General features: G+C 41.2%; 2 long non-coding RNA genes across 2 annotated transcripts; one reads left to right on the top strand and one right to left on the bottom strand.

The window, feature by feature from the left end:
- The first annotated feature begins 1,107 nt into the window (after nt 1–1,107).
- On the top strand, nt 1,108–9,882 carry LOC116512263. The gene is made up of 3 exons (XR_004255863.1): nt 1,108–2,632; nt 5,770–5,872; nt 9,677–9,882. It is a non-coding gene; the product is annotated as an uncharacterized LOC116512263 (long non-coding RNA).
- LOC116512262 lies at nt 3,138–5,002 on the bottom strand. The gene is made up of 2 exons (XR_004255862.1): nt 4,924–5,002; nt 3,138–4,114 (listed from the first exon to the last, which is right to left on the bottom strand). It is a non-coding gene; the product is annotated as an uncharacterized LOC116512262 (long non-coding RNA).
- Nucleotides 9,883–18,935: the final 9,053 nt, after the last annotated feature.

Raw genomic sequence — 18,935 nt, forward strand, 5'->3', positions numbered from 1 at the left:
TGTTATGAAGCTATAAATAATTTGGATTAGAATAAGAGGTGATGTGACATAAATAGCAAACAATTGTTTTCTTTTTCTCTCTCTCTGTCTTTTTCTAATTACAATAATAAAAGGGAATGTCAACGCATACCTTGGAGATTATCAACTAGAAATTTTAATTTGGATTAGAAATGGCAAACAATTGTGTTTTTTTTTCCTGTCTTCTAATTACAAAAACAAAAGGGAATGTTAACGTATACTTTGGTGATTACCTACTAGAATTCTCAACATTTTTCTTTTTCTCTTTAGATTGTCTTAGATTTTAAATGGTCATTTTGTTAACACATATTAATAGATTGTTGTTTAGAGATTGTTGCTTTTTTGCGTCTGTGGAGAGAAGAGGAGAGAAAAATGTAAATAACCCCTAGTTAACTATAATAATAATAAAGATATGTTAGAGAGAGGAGATGTTAGATGTCCTACTAATTGACTTGTTTTTTCTTAGAATATGTTATAAAGATATAAAGATATGGCAGATTGACTGAGACTGGGGGAAGGGGAAAAAAATGCCAGCAGGTGGCTGTGTTTTTGAAATCTTAACTAAATGAAAATGGTGGTATGGTGATAGTAAAATATATAAATTTTTAACATATACAATTTAAACTGAATGGAATATATCCATCCAGTCACCTCCCAAAGACCTATTAGATCCCACAGACTAGGCCTCATCCGAATTCCATCTGCCGGCCAATGTCGGCTGGCGACTCCTCGGGAGAGGGCCTTCTCTGTGGCTGCTCCGGCCCTCTGAAACGATCTCCTTCTGGAGATCCGGACCCTTACTACCCTTCCGGCCTTCCGCAAAGCAGTTAAGACCTGGCTGTTCCGGGAGGCCTGGACTGTTGAACTATCCAGCCCCATTCAAGGTTACGGCTGTTGTAGAATTTTAAATTGTTGTTTTTTTATTTTATTTTTTTGTATCCCCTCCCTTTTTATTGTTAGTCGCCCTGAGTCTCTCGAGAATAGGGCGGCATACAAACTTAATAAAATAAAATAAAATAAAATATATGTGATTGTGGAAAGAACGCACGAAATGTACTTGTGACTAATGGATACACTTTCTACAAGATGTAATGAAAAATGATTCTTTTCTTTTTGTGTTTTTTCTGTAATAAAACTAATAATTTTTTTAAAAAAAACATAGTAATGTATTTGGAGACAGATGTTATTTTCTATGCTATGTCAAGGTAACGTTGGAAGAGCCTTTAGCTTCCATTGTGACAAAGCAGACCAAAACTGCTTCCAGATGCAGTCTTTTTATTTGTATGTAAAGATATAAAGGGAATAATATTTCTTTTATTATATAATTTACCAAAAGTAGAAAAGAGGCTGAAAACTGAATCTAGAGATCTAGAATAAACATGAACTAAGATGAAATACAGTAGCTGAGAATTGATAAGCTTTTACTGAGATGGCCAAAACTTTTGCACGCCCACTTATGTGTGTCTGTTTAGATCCAGGTGTTTCCCCCACACAGCCAATTCAAACCACATTTTGAATTCCTTTGTGTTTTTGGTGTAAATTGCAGAGGCATGATGGGTTGACAAAGCAAAAATCTAAACAGAAACAAACAGGTGGTGTAAGAATCTTCCTCCTTCTACCCTTGCCTATTTCTGATGACATAAATTTATAAGTTGGTAACTGACTTTTAAAGAAAATAAATTTTAATATGAAAAGCAGAAATCCTAACCATGCAATTATTTTTTTCAAGCATTTTTAATCCAGACCTGGCTGGGGAATTCTGGGAGTTGAAGTCCACAAGTCTTAAAGTTCTCAAGTTTGGACACCCCTGGATTAGAAGGTCCCTTCCTACTCTGTTGCTTTGTTTTGTTATTACTTTCCTGCAGAGTTTACGTCTCAGTGAGAGATTATTGGTTTAAGAGCCTGTTTGCTTTACTGCTGGTTTGATGAAAATCTCTTTCCGATGACCCCAGAGGATAGAACTGCTAACAAGGATACGAGATGGGTTTGTTGTAAAAACTACAGATTGCAAACTTGTATTGCAAGTTTATCAGTAAAGAAATAAAAAAAATGTCTTTTTCTACATCAAAAACTTTATTTTCCTCCAGCTTTAACCCTATTGGAATGCTGTTTCATTTTTTTGAGTTTAGCAAATGCTTCTCTTCTTTGTGATATGTGTGCTTGAGTTTATTCTGAACTGCCTAGTAATTTTGCAGGTTTCATACCGTAGTACAATGATGAAGTCACTCTCAGATATACACATAGACATAACACAAAAAAATGTGCTTTCTTTTCCTGTGAATTGGTTTGTAGAATGGCCCGGACTAATGCATTCCACCCACGCCAGATAGCTAAAAGTTAATTGGTGCCTGCTGATGAAGATGAGATTACTTAGTTGAGTAAGGAGGGGTAGCTAGTTGGATAATGATGTCAACAAGTCATATAATGAAACATCTGCAAGCAAGCAACCAAGCTCAGCGAGCACCAAGGACTTCACAGTTCAACCCTGAGCTACAGAGCAATAGATCTCTTCTATTGAATAGTGTTTGACTGAAAGTGATTGCTATGAGCTGCAAATCATGATAATGTCAACAGCATTGATGGGGTCCTATAAAAGATTGATGAATTCCAACCGGTAAGGGTTGACACAGCCTCATTTGTTTAAATGGGGAGTTTTTAGATCTTTCACAAAATAGTTTGCCTTTTAAAAACTTTGGGGGGAAAAAGACGACAGTGTTTTATATCTTCCTGTCTAAAATAAAAAAATCTGGAGCTTATAGATAACCTAAGGGGCAAGCCACAACCATGCAAGTTTACATGTGAAGAGGTTTATAATGAGAAATTTATTTTTAAAACCAATAGACCAAAATTCTGTCTATAGGAAGGCGTTTATTGGGAAAGGGGAATAGAAGAAAACAATGGAAGACAATCTACATACAGTACCTACTCAGAAGCACCTTTTAAAATAAAATCAGTTGAATCAGTGGCACTAAATTTCAGTTGCTCACTTGCTTGGGTTTTGTTAGACAGCCCCCCCCCCCGCCCTCCCTCCCTCCCTCCTTAGTTTCATATAATGCAGAAGATAAATGAAAAGCAGTGTCTTTAGGATAACTATTTGTTGAAGCAAAATGTTTTCTGTTTCTTTCTCGTGTCCTGCATCTAGCCAGGAAAAAAAGAGTCATGATAGCTGAACTTACTAACATAATGACCCAATGATTGGATGAAAGGCACCATCTAATTTTCATCAGTTTTACCACTGTGGAAACATGAGAAACGTTTCAAGAAATTAAAAGAATGTTTTCCGCATGGGGCCAGCATGAAAATAGGATGATTCTAATTGGGTACTAATTTTGTTAGAGATTCTGCTTCTAAGGAACTTTGAGCATATAGGTCATTTTCAGAGCTCTGTTATTTGCTGCTGTTTTGGCAGATGGGCAATGTCTCAAGGACACAGACATGTTTTGCTACAAATGTTCAATCTCTAATTAAGGTAATCAAGATAATTAGATTCATTGAACAGTATATCTCATTATCCTCAGTCATAATAGTTCAGGCAAAAGTTCAGTGTATCTGGTGAACATGAGATTAGTCAGGGCAATTTTACAGCATAAAAATATATGTACCTTTATATAGTACCAATCTTTTCATTGCTATTTTTCCTTCTGTGTAATTATTAGTTCTTGAGGCCCCTCTGATAAGTTAGGATTTTTGTGGGAATCAGATAAATCCTCACTACACTATGTTGATTGTTGCAAATCCCAGAGGGGATTGTATTACGGAAACTGCCAAGAACATAAATGATTTATTCTGCTACATACTTTCTTGTTAGCCTTTTGGTGTAGTTCTCCCAGTGCTGGCATTACTCACCCAATCCATTTTTCTTTTGTGCTCCAAAAACTGCATTTGCTCCTGTATGCGTCCATTTTTCTTGCCCAGAACTTACTTTAATTTGCTCTGTGGTACATAGTTACAAACCAGGAGGGAAAATTAATTTAAAATCCAAGTCAGTCATGATAGGATAGGATGAACTTCCTGACTTCCTTTAGTGACTAATTGTCAACTGGAGAATCGTTAGCCTTTCTATCCAAGACCTCTCCCCTGTTCAGCCCTAGGAGAACTAAAAAAACAAGAGAGTATTATGACTTTTCATGTGCAAAGTCCATAAATACAGAAGTTAACAAATATTGCCCCACTGCTGAAACACAAGAGGCAGCCCTGTAATCATGCAGTCTTTCACAGGAGAATTTTTAAAGGGAAACGTATTTATTTATTTTGAACCTGCCTTCATTACTTTTATAAATAACTTAAGATGGTTAATACAAATAATATTACTTCCTCCTCCTATTTTCCCCACCACAACCACAGTTTGGGGTGAGTTAGGCAGAGAGAGAGAGAGTGACAGGTCAAAATTCAGCCAGCTGCCTTTTATGCCTAAAGTGGGACTATAACTCACAGTGTCCCAGTTTCTAGCCTGATGCCTTAACCAGTCAACCAAACTGTATGTCAATTAATGACATAATGACATGTCTATCTCTATAAACCTAGTTTTGTCAGGGTTCATGTTTTACAGATTACCTTCACTAAGGAAGGCAGCTATTTAGGTGCTTAAACATCTGACAGGTAGTTCTAACACATTGAAGCAACTTTAAAGATGGGAAAAAGAAAGAAAAGAAGATTAAAACCAAAGACAGCATTTGAATGAATCGAAATATTGTTAGAAGCCAAAGTAAGGAATGTAAATCCAATTTATTTGACCAGGATTAAATATATACTGACCAAATTATGGAACCCCTTTGCAGACTTTTTGCTGACAAGTGGATTAAAACATTAATGACTTGTGGATTTGCCAATGGATAAGGAATGGGTGAAGGGAAGTAGAGATATATGAATGCAACCTTATAAGGAGAAAATAAATATATACTTTACCTGTACTTTTTGTGATGAAAATCGAAGTCACTTCTTTAATTATATCACTTTTCTTTTTAACTGTTTCTCCTTTCTTTCTCTGCACTTTCTCTTCTTTTCATTTTCTCTTTCTCTTCTGAATTTGGCTTGTATTACCATATATTATTTTAAAACTGTTATCAAAAACTATGATTAAAAAAAGATAATAAGTTGGTTGACTAACACTTAAAGGGAATGGTAGTGTTGCCAATGAGTGGCTGTGTCTCAAAGCCACTGTGTGAATTCATCCATGGAGTAAGGAAAATGGCTGTACCCCCTTTGAAGTAACAAAAACAGTAAAAAAGTGGCCATTATAAAACCGTTGTTGGTAGAAACAATAGGGAAATTATATAGTATTAACAGGTGATAAAATGCTTAGCTTTCTTTCTCAGCATAAATACATCTTCTGTGGAGTACAGCACTAAAGATAAGCACCACAGGTTTAAAAGACTTCATAAGACCATTGAACACATTCAGGGTGCCAGTCTCTCTTGTCAAAATAGCTTTGAAGGGCAATGCCCTTCAGGGGATGAATGTGTGCCCACAATAACCTAAAGTAACCAGTAGGAATGGAGCAGATCACACAAGGAAACACATAACTGACAAAGAATGCCAGATGATGCCCATGGGAAAACATGTTAGAAGAAAGAACTGGAAGGTTAAAGATTATTATTTTAGTTGCCCCAGCTGTGGGCTGGCGATAGTACAAGGATATGAAGATGTGACAGGAAAAAAAATGATTATGCAGAGAAGTTTGCGCAGCAGATAGAGGACCTAAGGAAGTGCTTTCTAAACATGCTTTTCAAAAATCAACTCCATTTTTCTAAGCTTCAATAGTAACTTGGAAGCAGTCATCCCATCCTGAGTTTGGAAGTCAAAATATCCCAAAGTACAGTTGAGATGAGAAAATTGGCAGAAAACAGCATGAGAGGTAACTGTCTCCATTAACTTATTATATTTGTGGGCATCCTCCCACCTCCATAGGTCAAAGCATGATGTAAGAGTTGTCAATGTGGACATGTGATTCTTATGATGAAATTATCATCCAGATATTTATTTCAGGTCAAATAACCAGATCTGTGGTGCGAAACACTGGACAGCCATTAGATGGCAGTATAATGGGAAGTATAGAACAGGAGAAAGAAGGGCCACCTGGCAGCTCCAGGAACCTGACACCACCAAGACAACAGTCAGAAAAATGAAATCAGAGTCCAGGCCAGAATTGTAACCCAAGTAAGCATCTTGGACAAGACTCCCCCCCCCCCGGCACCCATCTCCAGTTTTCTTAAGGATAAAAGCTTTCTATTAAGACTTGTAAGATTATGTTACTATAAGTTTACAATAAAAGTAGTAGAGTATTAACATGCATGACTTTGTTTCTTAGTCAGGTCTACCTTGAAGGGCTGACCTAAAGAGACTTGAAAAAAATAATTCTGATATCATTAAGTGATTCTAGAGTTTTGTAATGAGATAAGGTGGCAATCTAAAAATATCCACCTTCCTTCTGCACTGCCCATGCGAATGTATTTTTCTTCCTTGTCAATGGACGGAGAAAGAGAAGGCATCTCCCATTACATCATGCAACACACCACACTACCTGATAGGCATGTGGGAGGTTCTGCAAAGCAGGAGACACCCCCCCCCTCCCATGGAATTCTCTGATCACATCATGCAATGGATGCCTCAGTCTCCCTGAACTGATCAAGCTCAGCTGACTATTCTCCAAAGCACCTGAAGACAGGACAAGAAAGAATGCGTGGAAACCTATCAAGCAGCAATCTAACTGCAGTGCAGTGTTAAGAGTAAACTGACAGATTGGGAAAAATGCAAAATGTACTTCTGTCTCAAGAACTTCTGGCTTTATTTGAAGCATTAGCACTGCCAACATAGTGTAACAAGATATACCTGCGTCTGAATATGTGTATATGTGTGTGTGTGTGTGTGTGTGTGTGTGTATGTAGCATGGGACGTAGTGGCTCAGTGGCTGAGATGCTGAGCTTGTCGATCAGAAAGGTCGGCATTTCTGCAGTTCAAATCCCTAGCGCCGCATAATGGGGTGAGCTCCCGTTACTTGTCCCAGCTTCTGCCAACCTAGCAGTTCGAAAGCATATAAAAATGCAAGTAGAAAAATAGGAACCACCTTTGATGGGAAGGTAACAGCGTTCTGTGAGCCTTCAGCATTTAGTCATGCCGGCCACATGACCACGAAGATGTCTTTGGACAACGCTGGCTCTTCAGCTTTGAAACGTAGATGAGCACCATCCCCCAGAGTCAGGAACGACTAGCACATATGTGCGAGGGGAACCTTTCTGTGTGTGTGTGTGTATGTGTGTTTGTGTGTGTATGTGTCAAGGGTAGTAATCTAAAATCTAATCCACCTAAATTCTCTATACCAATTAGAGCTGGCCATCCTATATACAGGATCTTTAGGAAATAGCATTAGCTGTGGCAAGTCAGGAGAGCATTGTTTTCTTCTAACAACTGACAGATTGTAGGTCTATATATAGAGACCTACAAGGCCAGAAAACATTGTTCAGCTCTCAGTTAACAGCTCTCTTGGGTCATGATATGCCAGGGCTATCTGTAGAAGAGTCATGTGTAGATTTAACACAAACATATTGTACCTGCCCTAGGACATAGCTATCACTTTTAAGATCTCAAAATAAACAAAAGATACTATGGTTGAATTTCTACGAATAAAATGAAAGCAGCACAGCAAGTACTATTGTAACAATTCCATTTTAATTCAAAGCTATGAAGTTCACATACATTTATAACTACAGTGCATATTTGTTATACTACAGGTAGTCCTCGATTTATGACCACAATAGATCTTTGTGGCTAAATGAGATATTTGTTCTCTGAATTTTGCCACAGTTTATGACTTTTCTTGCCACGCTTATTAAGTGAATTACTCAGGTTGTTAAGTTAGTAACACGTTGTTAAGTGAATCTGGCTTCTCCATAGACTTTACTTATCAGAAGGTCACAAACGGTGATCATATGACCGCGGGTTACTGCAACTGTCATAAATATGAGTCAGTTGCCAAGTGTCTGGATTTTGATCATGTGACCATGGGGATGTTGCAGTGGTCGTAAGTATGAAAAACGGTCGTAAGTCACTTTTTCCCGTGGCATTGTAACTTCGAATAGTCATTAAGTGAACTGTTGTAAGTCAAGGACTATTTGTATTTATTTGATTTTTTTTTTAAAGTGAAAAATAATTACTGGTTGAATCAAGTCTTTTGATTTTCCTTTTCCAGGGACAGGCTGAAAGTTTGGGTATACAACACTAAGTACTGTATCAAGAAAAGAAGGGCCTGGGAAGAAATACTAGCTTAGAAACTGGAAATCTAACTAGATGTTCATATTTATTTATTTATTTAGTTTGTCGCTCATGTACAAGATAACAGGGATAAGAATAAACATGAACACAGGAAATGGGGACAAATAAATGGAGACAGTAGGACAGGGACGGTAGGCATGCTGGTGCATTTATGCACGCCCCCTTATGGACCTCTTAGGAATGGGGTGAGGTCAACAGTAGACAATTTGAGATTGAAGCTGTGGGGGTCTGAAGCTGTAACAACAGAGTCATGCAGTGCATTCCAGGCATTAACCACTCTGTTGCTGAAGTCGTATTTTCTGCAATCAAGGTTAGAGCGGTTTACCTTGAGTTTGTATCTATTCAGGGGTGGGTTTCAACCGGTTCGCGGCAGTCCCTGCGAACCGGTTGGTCGCCGAACCCGGAAGTAAGTAACTTCCAGGAACGGCGAAGGGCCCACCCGCGCGCCCGCGCTCCTTACCTGGTTTTGACGAGTTCTGCGCTTCCACGCATGCACAGGACGCATACAGCGCCTGTGCGATCCTCCAGGAGCAGCTGGAGCATCGCACAGATGCTAGTACGCATGCGTGCGCCGCGCACGTGCACGAGGATGCCGCCGGCCCCGTTCCAACCGAACCGGTTGGAATGGGGCGAGAAACCCACCCCTGTATCTATTGTGTGCTCACATATTATTGTGGTTGAAGCTGAAGTAGCAGCTTAAGAGAGATATACAAATACAATGTGATTTTGTTGCATTTCTATTCTGCCATTGCAGTTAATGATAGGGTTCCACCACAAAACCGCGTTCGACTAAACCGCGCCCGACTAAACCGCGTCACTGACATCACCAACAGGGCGACAATAGCGTGGAGACAGAAGCACGCTGTAAACCCTAAACCTAAAATTAACCCCTAAACCTAAACCTAACCCCCTAAACCTAATCCTAATCCTAATCCTAACCCTAAACCTAACCCTAAACCTAACCCTTAACCTAACCCTAAACCTAATCCTAACCTTTAACCTAACCCTAAACCTAACCCTAACCCTTAACCTAACCCTAAACCTAACCCTAACCCTAACCCTTAACCTAACCCTAAACCTAACCCTTACCTTAAGTTGAATCAGCTTGCTTTCAAAGCGCTATTTAAAGCGCCCTTCTTTCTGGCTGTTGTCGCCCTGTTGATGACATCAGCGACACGGTTTAATCGGGCGCGGTTTAGTCGAGCGCGGTTTTGACGGGTCACGAATGATAGTTCATGTGGCATGTGTTATATATTTCTAACACATACAGCGCCGTTAACAAATTTATTATATCATGCTTTTTCTGAAATCATAATCTGCAGTGTATGAAATACTGGAAGAAGTTAAAGGTTAAAAGAATTAATCTGGTATTCTTTCTGCTGTTTTCTAGGAAATTATATTCCATTCCATGCATAAAAGAAAGATTTTTCTCAAACCATGAAGATTGGGGAACTCATTTGATAAAAGGACATATCCTGCAACCTTATAAGTTACAAGCTTTGCTTCCTCATCATTAATTCCACCTTTCTATTATTTCGACCTTCATTAAAAAAGCTTCTCAAATGGTAGTTGATCCTTGTTACAACATACACAAAATCCTTGTCTTCTGAAATGGTCTTTCCCTAAAGAAATAAAGAAGGGACAATCCCTTTAGATATGATAATGTGTATTATTTTTCTAAGTCTGAATAGCATACTGCCTTTTTCTTCTATTGCTATAGCAACAGACGTCTGTGAGTAATGGCTCTTTTAGTTATGTCGCTAAGAGTATTTTAATGACAAAAGTCTCTGTAAAATGTAGTCCGAGGGCAGGCAGAAGGGAAAGTTCACACTTCAAGTGTTTTTTAAAAAAATCTTTCTCCACTTTCCTTAGGCAGTAATTGTCCTGTTCTGTAGTTGCGAGCCATAATTCTGTAAAAAAAAACCTTGTGCCTACCATTCAAATCTGACATTTCCTTTACTTCTGAGCGGCTGGGAAATGCAATGTTTTGTTCCATGCCTATGTCTAAAAGCAGCTTTCTCTTCTCTTCTCTTGAAAGGAACTGGAGGGAAAGCTGGCATGGGAAAGAGAGCGTAACTACAGAGTCCGTAAAGTCTCTTGTCTTCTGAAGCTGCTGCTTGTTAGAGATGCTACCACCTGTCAGTATCATGTCTCAACACCAAATTAGCAGTAGAAGTAAGAATATATGAAGCAACATGTGTCCCTGGCTGTCTTGGAAATTCTGACTCCAAGCACCATACTACTGTAGGAAGTTATCAACCAGCCCTCTCCCAGAAAAATGAAATATCCTAGGAAATATTGAAAAGGCAGAATATTTCTCTGGATGTGAAAAGAAAGAAACATGTTTTAAAAGACAGAATAGCTGCCTGCAGCTCCCTGTCCATCCCCCTTTGTCAATGAGCCATTAAAGCCTGAGCTACTCCGCTTTACATAATAAGGAGTTTTCCCCTTCAGCTCCAGAGTGATGGGATTAAAGCATGATAATATTGGCCCTTTACCCAACTCGCCACATGGCATCTGAGAACTCAACCAAACCTGGATTCAAAACGCAGCCTAGAGAGTTGCCCCTGCATGGGCCCATGGGAGTCTGACAACCAATCAGAATACAAGATCAAGATCAAAGGCCAGAGACGGCATAAAACCAGGGTCTCGGCTTCTCTTCCTCCCTTCCCTTCTCTTTTCCACCAACATTGAAGCATGTGATCACCCTTTCTGTTCAGGACTCAAGCCATGTGGTCCTGTCCACCATTAAAACCATCTTTCCAAGCAGCCTCCATGTCTCCAGTGTCTTTTTCCCCACTTGGAGCCGAACCCAGAAGGACATTTCTTCCAACACTACTTATCGACAATGTCATGCATGGAAATATCATAAACAATGCAGTGATATTATTCCATAACAGTACCCCATTTATTCCACTACCAAAACAGTGGTGGGATTCAAATTTTTTTTACTACTGGTTCTGTGGGCGTGGCTTGGTGGGTGTGGTGTGGCATGGCATGGTGGGCGTGGTGTGGCTTGGTGGGCATGGGAGGGGAAGGATACTGTAAAGTCTCCATTCCCTCCTCACTCCAGGGGAAGGTTACTGCAAAATCCCCATTCCCACCCGATCAGCTGGGACTCGGGAGGCAGAGAATAGATGGGGGCGGGGCCAGTCAGGTGGTATTTACTGGTTTTCTGAACTACTAAAACTTTCCGCTACCGGTTCTCCAGAACTGGTCAGAACCTGCTGAATACCACCTCTATGCCAAACCCAATGTGTAAATTATACAGTTAGGAAGAGTTTATTTCATCCTTATTTTGGTGGAGGCCTTTATAAAATTATCTTTAGAGAAACTTTGGGATGTCCAGCCCGAGCTTCTGTAACTGAATGAAAGAGTCCCATCTCTCATTCCCCGTTTCACAACTCAAGTAGTGGTTATTTTCCTACTCCCAAAAAGTAGTTATTTTCCTAAAAGGCCAGGACATTGGTTTTCCGCTGACTATTTGCTCACATTTATCTCTCTTGAATTGCAAGATTTAACACATTGATACTAGAAGCACATAAAGGAAAGAAACAACTAGGAATATGTAATCGGCACACTGAAAAATCCTTGGAATGAGTTATGGTCGCTTTGGGGCTTTTCCAGTAACAAGACCTCCTACTGTTCTGGTGGGATCTCCTATCTAAGCAGATATCCTAGTGAACCTAAATTTATGTGGTCTACAGGCCTGTTCTCTCCCTCCCTGATATCATACAAGTGAGCGTTACCTAATGATTTCTCTATTTGTTTGCAAAGTGGGGGGGGGTATATGGCTTATTAGAGAATTTCCCATGACCTGCCTTGTGTCCTCTGACTCATTATTGCACCCTGTATTCCCATCATGCAGTTTGCCTTACGATCCTCTCTGAAAACAACAGTAACCAACCATTATCTTACAATTTTTAGCCTGCAGGTGTCCTCACAAATGACACACTATTTGATGGACTCAGCAGGACTCTGCACAGAGATATTGCAGAAGTCCATCTAGGAACTATCCCAAAGCAGAGCCTTAGAGCTGCCAGAAGGGTACAAGTTGCTTGCTGTAGAGCAAAGAAGTGACAGCTGTGGAAATTGGATCAGGGCAGCAACAGGTGGGACCTTGGGAAGGTAGCCATGTTTTGAGATAATGGCATCCCCTGAAGCAGGGCTGTCAAACTCCATTTCAAGGTTGCATCAGGGTTGTGTTTGACCTTGGGGGCTGGGAGGGAGTGGCCAGGGTGGGCATGGCCAGCTCGACGTCACTCGTGTAGGGGGGGTGCTGTGGTGGCCCAAGACCTCTGCCAGTGAAAACGGGGCCGGGGAGGCTGCAGCGGCCTCCTGCAACCCTCTGCCAGCAAAAACGGAGCTCGGGAGGGCCACGCGCGGCCCTCCCGAGCTCCGTTTTTGCTGGCAGAGGGTTGCAGGAGGCCATCGCAGCCTCCCAGGCTCTGTTTTTGGTGGCAGAGGCACCTCTGGCTGATCCACCACTGTTTCCAGGGTGGTCCCGCAGGCCAGATCTAAACACCCCATGGGCCAGATCCAGCCCCCGGGCCTTGAGTTTGACACCTCTGCCCTAAAGCATTTGGTAAGTTACTCCATGTTGAGATACCAGAACAAATGAAATCCAGCTTTTGTGTGCTCCTCAAACCTCTGCCATAATACCCTGTTTATTCAGGAGCACAATGGGTGAAAATTATATCCTGCTTTTATTATTCCATCAAGGATCCTTAGGTAAGGTTTCGCTCCTAGACAATTTCTGATTTTCTGGGTAAGTGAGGGCATTAGAGAAGGAGCATTATTTATGATTGAGCAAATACAACAGACTACCTTCTATATAACTGAGGATAGCGCTCAAGAAGAAGCGGGGAGGGGAAGCAGTGAATTACCTTGATGATTTTGCTTCAATTACTATGTCCTTTGTACAACGAATGTGAGCTGAATCTCAAGTACTTGTTAAGGGGGTAACAAGTACTTATCCTAAGCACACTGAATCCTGTCTTTGTGACAGTTGCCTTTCTGCCTTTAACCTTGTTCCCTTTTCCTAATTTGCTGAGTTTATCATGTCTGGCTGCAAGGATCCAGATAACCAGGAGATGTTGGAAATAAGTTAGGTATAGAAGTTTGGGACTCTGTGAGCAGCTCTTCACTTTTTGCTTATCCCATCATTAGTATAAGTCACCCACCATTTCTTGAGTGCAGGAAGAATAGAATAGAATAACAGAGTTGGAAGGGACCTTGGAGATCTTCTAGTCCAACCCCCTGCCTAGGCAGAAAACCCTACATCACTTCAGACAAATGGTTATCCAACATCTTCTTAAAAACTTCCAGTATTCACAGCATTCACAACTTCTGAAGCTGAGTTGTTCCACTGATTAATTGTTCTAACTGTCAGGAAATTTCTCCTCAGTTCTAATTGCTTCTCTCCTTGATTAGCTTCCACCCACTGCTTCTTGTTCTGTCCTAAGGTGGTTTGGAGAATAGTTTGACCCCCTCTTCTTTGTGGCAACTCCTGAGATATTGGAACGCTGCTATCATGTCTCCCCTATTCCTTCTTTTCATTAAACTAGACATACCCAGTTCCTGCAACCATTCCTCATATGATTTAGTCTCCAGTCCCCTAATCATCTTTGTTGCTCTTCTCTGCACTCTTTCTAGAGTCTCCACATCTTTTTTACATCATGGCGACCAAAACTAAATGCAGTATTCCCAGTGCGGCCTGCCTTACCAAGGCATTATAAAGTGGTATTAACACTTCAGGTGATCTTGATTCTATCCCTCTGTTTATGCAGCCTAGAACTGTGTTGGCTTTTTTGGCAGCTGCTGCTCACTCTGCTGGCTCCTATTTAAATGGAAGAGATGATGCCAGAGGTGGGTTTCTGCCAGTTCACTCCGGATTGGGTGAACTGGTAGTGGCAGCGGGGGAGGCTCTGCCCACCCACCTGGATACTTCTGCGCATGCGCAGAAGCGTCGTGTGTGTGCATGAGTGAACCAGTAGTAAAATAAATTGAAACCCACCACTGGATTATGCTGTCTGCCACCTTCTCTTTGCCAATCTTAAATATGCCTCCAACCATGTTTGAAGTTCTGTTTTCCATCCTAACCCATGTTAAACCCTTTTTGAGTGAAAGATCTGTGGCTGTCCCTTCCAGTCTAACAATTCTCTTAGTTCTAATTGACCTTGTGGTTGATCCAAAGATGGCCCATTAAGTCAATGAACTTTCCTTATCCCATGTTTTTTCTTGGTCCCCAAAAGAAGTTCAATCCTTAGATCACCCAGTGGGCACCCTTTGGGTTTCTATCTAGGCTGGTGAAACACGTTCCCCTTGTTTATTCAAGTTGCTCACAGGGCTTCAAAGCTTCTTCTTTCTGCATGGTAAGGGTTGCAATGTAGACAATGAGATGAAACTACAATGTTTCAACAAGTGCTATTGCGCTTCTATGAAGCACAGCCTCAATTCTTCCTTCCTACAAAGTTTCTATGGATTACATTGGGACACAGAAGCAAAAAAAAATTGTGCTATTCCTAATCACTAATCAGAGTAGAGCTGGAAGGGATCTTGGAAGTCTTCTAGTCCAACCCCCTGTTCAAACAGGAGATCCTATATATATATATCATTTCAGACAGTCCAGTCTTTTCTTAAAAACCTCCAGTGATGAAGTACCTGCAACTTATGAAGGCAAGCTGTTCCAATGGTTAATTGACCCAATTTCCCAGCATGTTTTTGCTGTGACAGTCATTAAGCAAACACCATGGTCATTAGGTAAATCCACTTTACCCAACGAACATTGTTTTTTTTGCTGGAAACTGAAAGCAAAAGCTGGACGCTGGCAAAAAAAAAACCCATCAAAAATCATGATCTCTTGACCGTGGGATACTGCAAGGCGAGTCAATTGCCACAACTACATGATTGTGTATGTGGTGGAGGGGGGAAGCATTGTAACTTTGAAATCAGGTTGTAAGTAGCTTTTGAGAGGGATCCGTGGCAACTTTGAATGGTCACTAAGGAAACTGGAAGTGAAAGACTCCCTGCAGTGTGGAAAGAGAGCAGCCAGGAAGGGCATCCAGCTGAGCAACATCTGGGAAAGCAAAGGCAAACAAGGGGTCTAATGACAAAGGGATAATCACTGAAAGAAAAAGGCAGTCTTTGGGAGACCCACCCACAAGAGACCAACTACCAAGGTATGAACAATAAACCATCTTTGGAAATACAGGCAGTCCTCGACTTACAACAGTTCTTTCAGTGACCACTCAAAGTTACAACGGCACTGAAAAGGTGACTTATGACCATTTTTCACACTTATGACCATTGCAGCACGCCCATGGTCACATAGTTTACATTCGGATGCCTGACAACTGACGCACGTTTATGACGGTTGCAGTGTCTTGGGGTGTGTGTGTCATATTATCTCCTTTTGCGACCTTCTGACAAACAAAGTCAATGGAGAAGCCAGATTCACTTAACAACCATGTTACTAATTTAAGAACTGCAGTGAATTCACTTAACAAATGTGGCCAGAAAAGGCGTAAAATGGAACAAAACTCAATTAACAAATGTCTGACGTAGCAAAATAAAAATTTGGGCTCAGTTGTAGTCATAAGTTGAGGACTACCTGTAGCCGATACCAGCATGGGAGGGAAGCCATTTTAGGCTGCTGTGAGGAATTGCCTTGTCTGTCCATTTGTCCATTAGCAGAGAAACTCTCCAAACCCAGAAGAGGATAGGATCAGATACGGAACGGTGGGAGGAAAGTGCCAAAGAGACAGAGAGTCCAAAACTGTCTGGATCCAGCCAAGAGCTTGAGAAGAAAAATCATCACTGGCTCCCAAAACAGAGGCAGCTGGAAAACAGTTCAGGATGCTGCCAGTTCCTCCATTTGAAGCATCCTCTCTAGTCTCTCCTGTGACACACAAGGAGCAAAAAATAAAATAAAATTCAGAAGCCAAGTTGTGATATTTGGCTTCATTGGTTTAATAAGGAAGTCCCTACTAAAGTCTAACCCATGCGCATTGTGTCATCAGCTGAGAATTTCAAGAGGTTCACTCTAACTTGCATCAAACTATGAAGATTATTTTTCACTAGGAAATCTTTGGAAGATGGATTTGGTGTCTACCAGGGAGTATTTATGTTTGCCTCCCATTGACTATCAGGGCAACTTCTTCTTTACTCCAGGAGGTCCAACCAGATTCTCATCTACCTGAAGAAGATGAAGAAGTGGCTTCCCAAATCTAGCAGGTTGCTTCCCACATTGATTTTCTCTAACCATAACCATCCTGATGTACTGAAACCACAACGTTCAAAATTCCCAGTATGCTGGATGGAACTTTGCTCTCAGGTCCTCTAGAACAGGGATCATCAACCTTTTGGACCTCAGGGACCACTAAAATTCATAATTTTAAATCCCATGGACAACTAATATGATCTTCCTAATAACCATCTGAATGGGTGTGGCTAGGTGATCATGTCACTGGGTGACAGGCCAACTTGATATCACTCACATCGAGGGGCACCTTGACGGCTTTTACTTGCCCCCCCCCAGTCACTCCTTGCCTGCCCACCCAGGCTCCTTAGGGACCCAACAGGAAGCAGTTGTTGGAGCTAAGCAGCCACCATGAGAAAGAGTTGGTAAAACAGCTGGCTCAGTTCAAATTGGATGTGGCTGAGAAGGAGGCTCAGTAGAAGCACCTCACTGAGGACTACGAGCATAGGCTTTCCAAGCAGAGGGAAGACCTGAGGGAATGCAAGGCCAGGTACTGTCACCTGGCGGCTCAGCAGACTGAGATGGTCAGCCAGTTCCAGGCCATGATGCAGTCCCACTAGAACAAAGCTCTTTAAGACCAGCAGCGCTTCCCTCCAGCCTTCATCCAAAGCCCTGCACCAGGAGGCTGAAGCAGAGCCCAAGTCGGAATTTCTCTCCCCCCCCCCCAACCTGCACAAAAAGACCCTGAAGGGGGAGACTCTCTGCAGCAACACAAGCGTTCATTGCATGTATCTGGCCTAGGATAGTTTGAGGACCCCTGATGTAGTTCAATATAAAAAATGCAAATAATTTTTCTGCAGACCATGAAAACTTTCTTGTGGACCACCAGTGGTTCACAGACCACCAATTAGTGGCTGCTGCTCTAGAAGACACTACCTTGGAGAAGTTGATTCATGGATTGTAAATATGTCCCAGTTCCCCAGAATCTCTAATCCCACATCTCATATGATGGCTGTGAAAGATCCAAACTGTTCACCACCCTTCCTTCCCTGCCAGATGACACTTATTTGATACTTCCTGCTAGCTAGCCCTTTCAGGCTAGAGCCACCATCTCCTGTTGTAGAAAAAAAAAAGTCTTGTTTTGCTTTCACCAGAATATAATTTACCTACAGTGATACCCGACCCCAGGCTACCATTTTATAATTGTTCTATTACATCATGCTGGACTTCACAGTGTTATCCTGGAGATGAAATGAATGCTAACCAAAGGAGAATTTGGTTTGTTTGGATTACAGTATTTCTGTCCAGCTAGAACATCTTGGAACAAAGAAGCTGTTAAGTATATAAAAGCGGCCTACTGACTCATATTTTTAGAGTACATAACTGCTACATAACTGTAATGTTTTGTAACAACAGCTTTTATACTGAAGGAAGTGGTAAAAATGCCGTGGAGAATTTTGGCATATGAATTCTGCTGCTGTTCTTTAACTAAAATGCCTCTAACATTTTGCTTTATCAAAAATAATTGCTCACTTAAAGGAGCAGTCCTCTGAGGTGAGTTTGGCTGACTAGGAAGTATAAATAAGTGTTAGAAATAAAACATATTCAACTTTTGCCAGATTTTACTTTTGAGTAGATTTTCACCAGATTATGCTGTAAGATCATTATCACCAACTTTGCCAGATCTTTTTGGTAAGGCATTCTAAAGTACCTAATCGTTTCTGGAAAGAAGAGTTTGGAAACCCTAGTAGGCCTTGTTTTATTTTAAGCTTTAAGATAAAATGCTGATGAAGGACCAGTATCTGTTTTACCTTTACTATCTCTCAAAAAATGGGACACGGTGACTCAATGGCTAAAACACTGAGCTTGTCGATCAGAAAAGTCAGTGGTTCGAATCCCTAGTGCCACGTAAAGGAGTGAGCTCCTGTTACTTGCCCCAGCTTCTGCCAACCTAGTGTAGGAAGTTATCACCCAGCCCTCTCCCAGAGAGGTGGGATATCCTAGGAAATACTGAAAAAGCAGAATATTTCCCTGGATGTGAAAAGAAACATGTTTTAAAAGACAGAATAGCTGCCTGTAGCTTCCTGCCCATCCCCACTTTGTCAATGGGCCATTAAGAAGGCCAAACTAATCCCTTTTACATAATAAAGACTTCTCCACTGCAGCCCCAGGAGAATGGGATTAAAAGCATGATAATATTGGCCCTTTACTCAACTGACCACATGGCATCTGAGAACTCAACTAAATCTGGATTCAAAACACAGCCTAGAGAGTTGCCCCTGCATGGCCCTATGGGAGTCTGACAACCAATCAGAATACATTTCTTACACAGGAACAGGAAACAGAGAGGTGGGACTGAACAGGTTATAAAAAGCCTAGCAAGCCCCTCCCTCGGCCCTTCTCTTCTTCTCCACCAACATTGAAGCATGTGATCATCCTTTCTGTTCAG

This window comes from Thamnophis elegans, chromosome 8 (genome assembly GCF_009769535.1).
Source record: "Thamnophis elegans isolate rThaEle1 chromosome 8, rThaEle1.pri, whole genome shotgun sequence".
Lineage (NCBI taxonomy): Eukaryota > Metazoa > Chordata > Lepidosauria > Squamata > Colubridae > Thamnophis > Thamnophis elegans.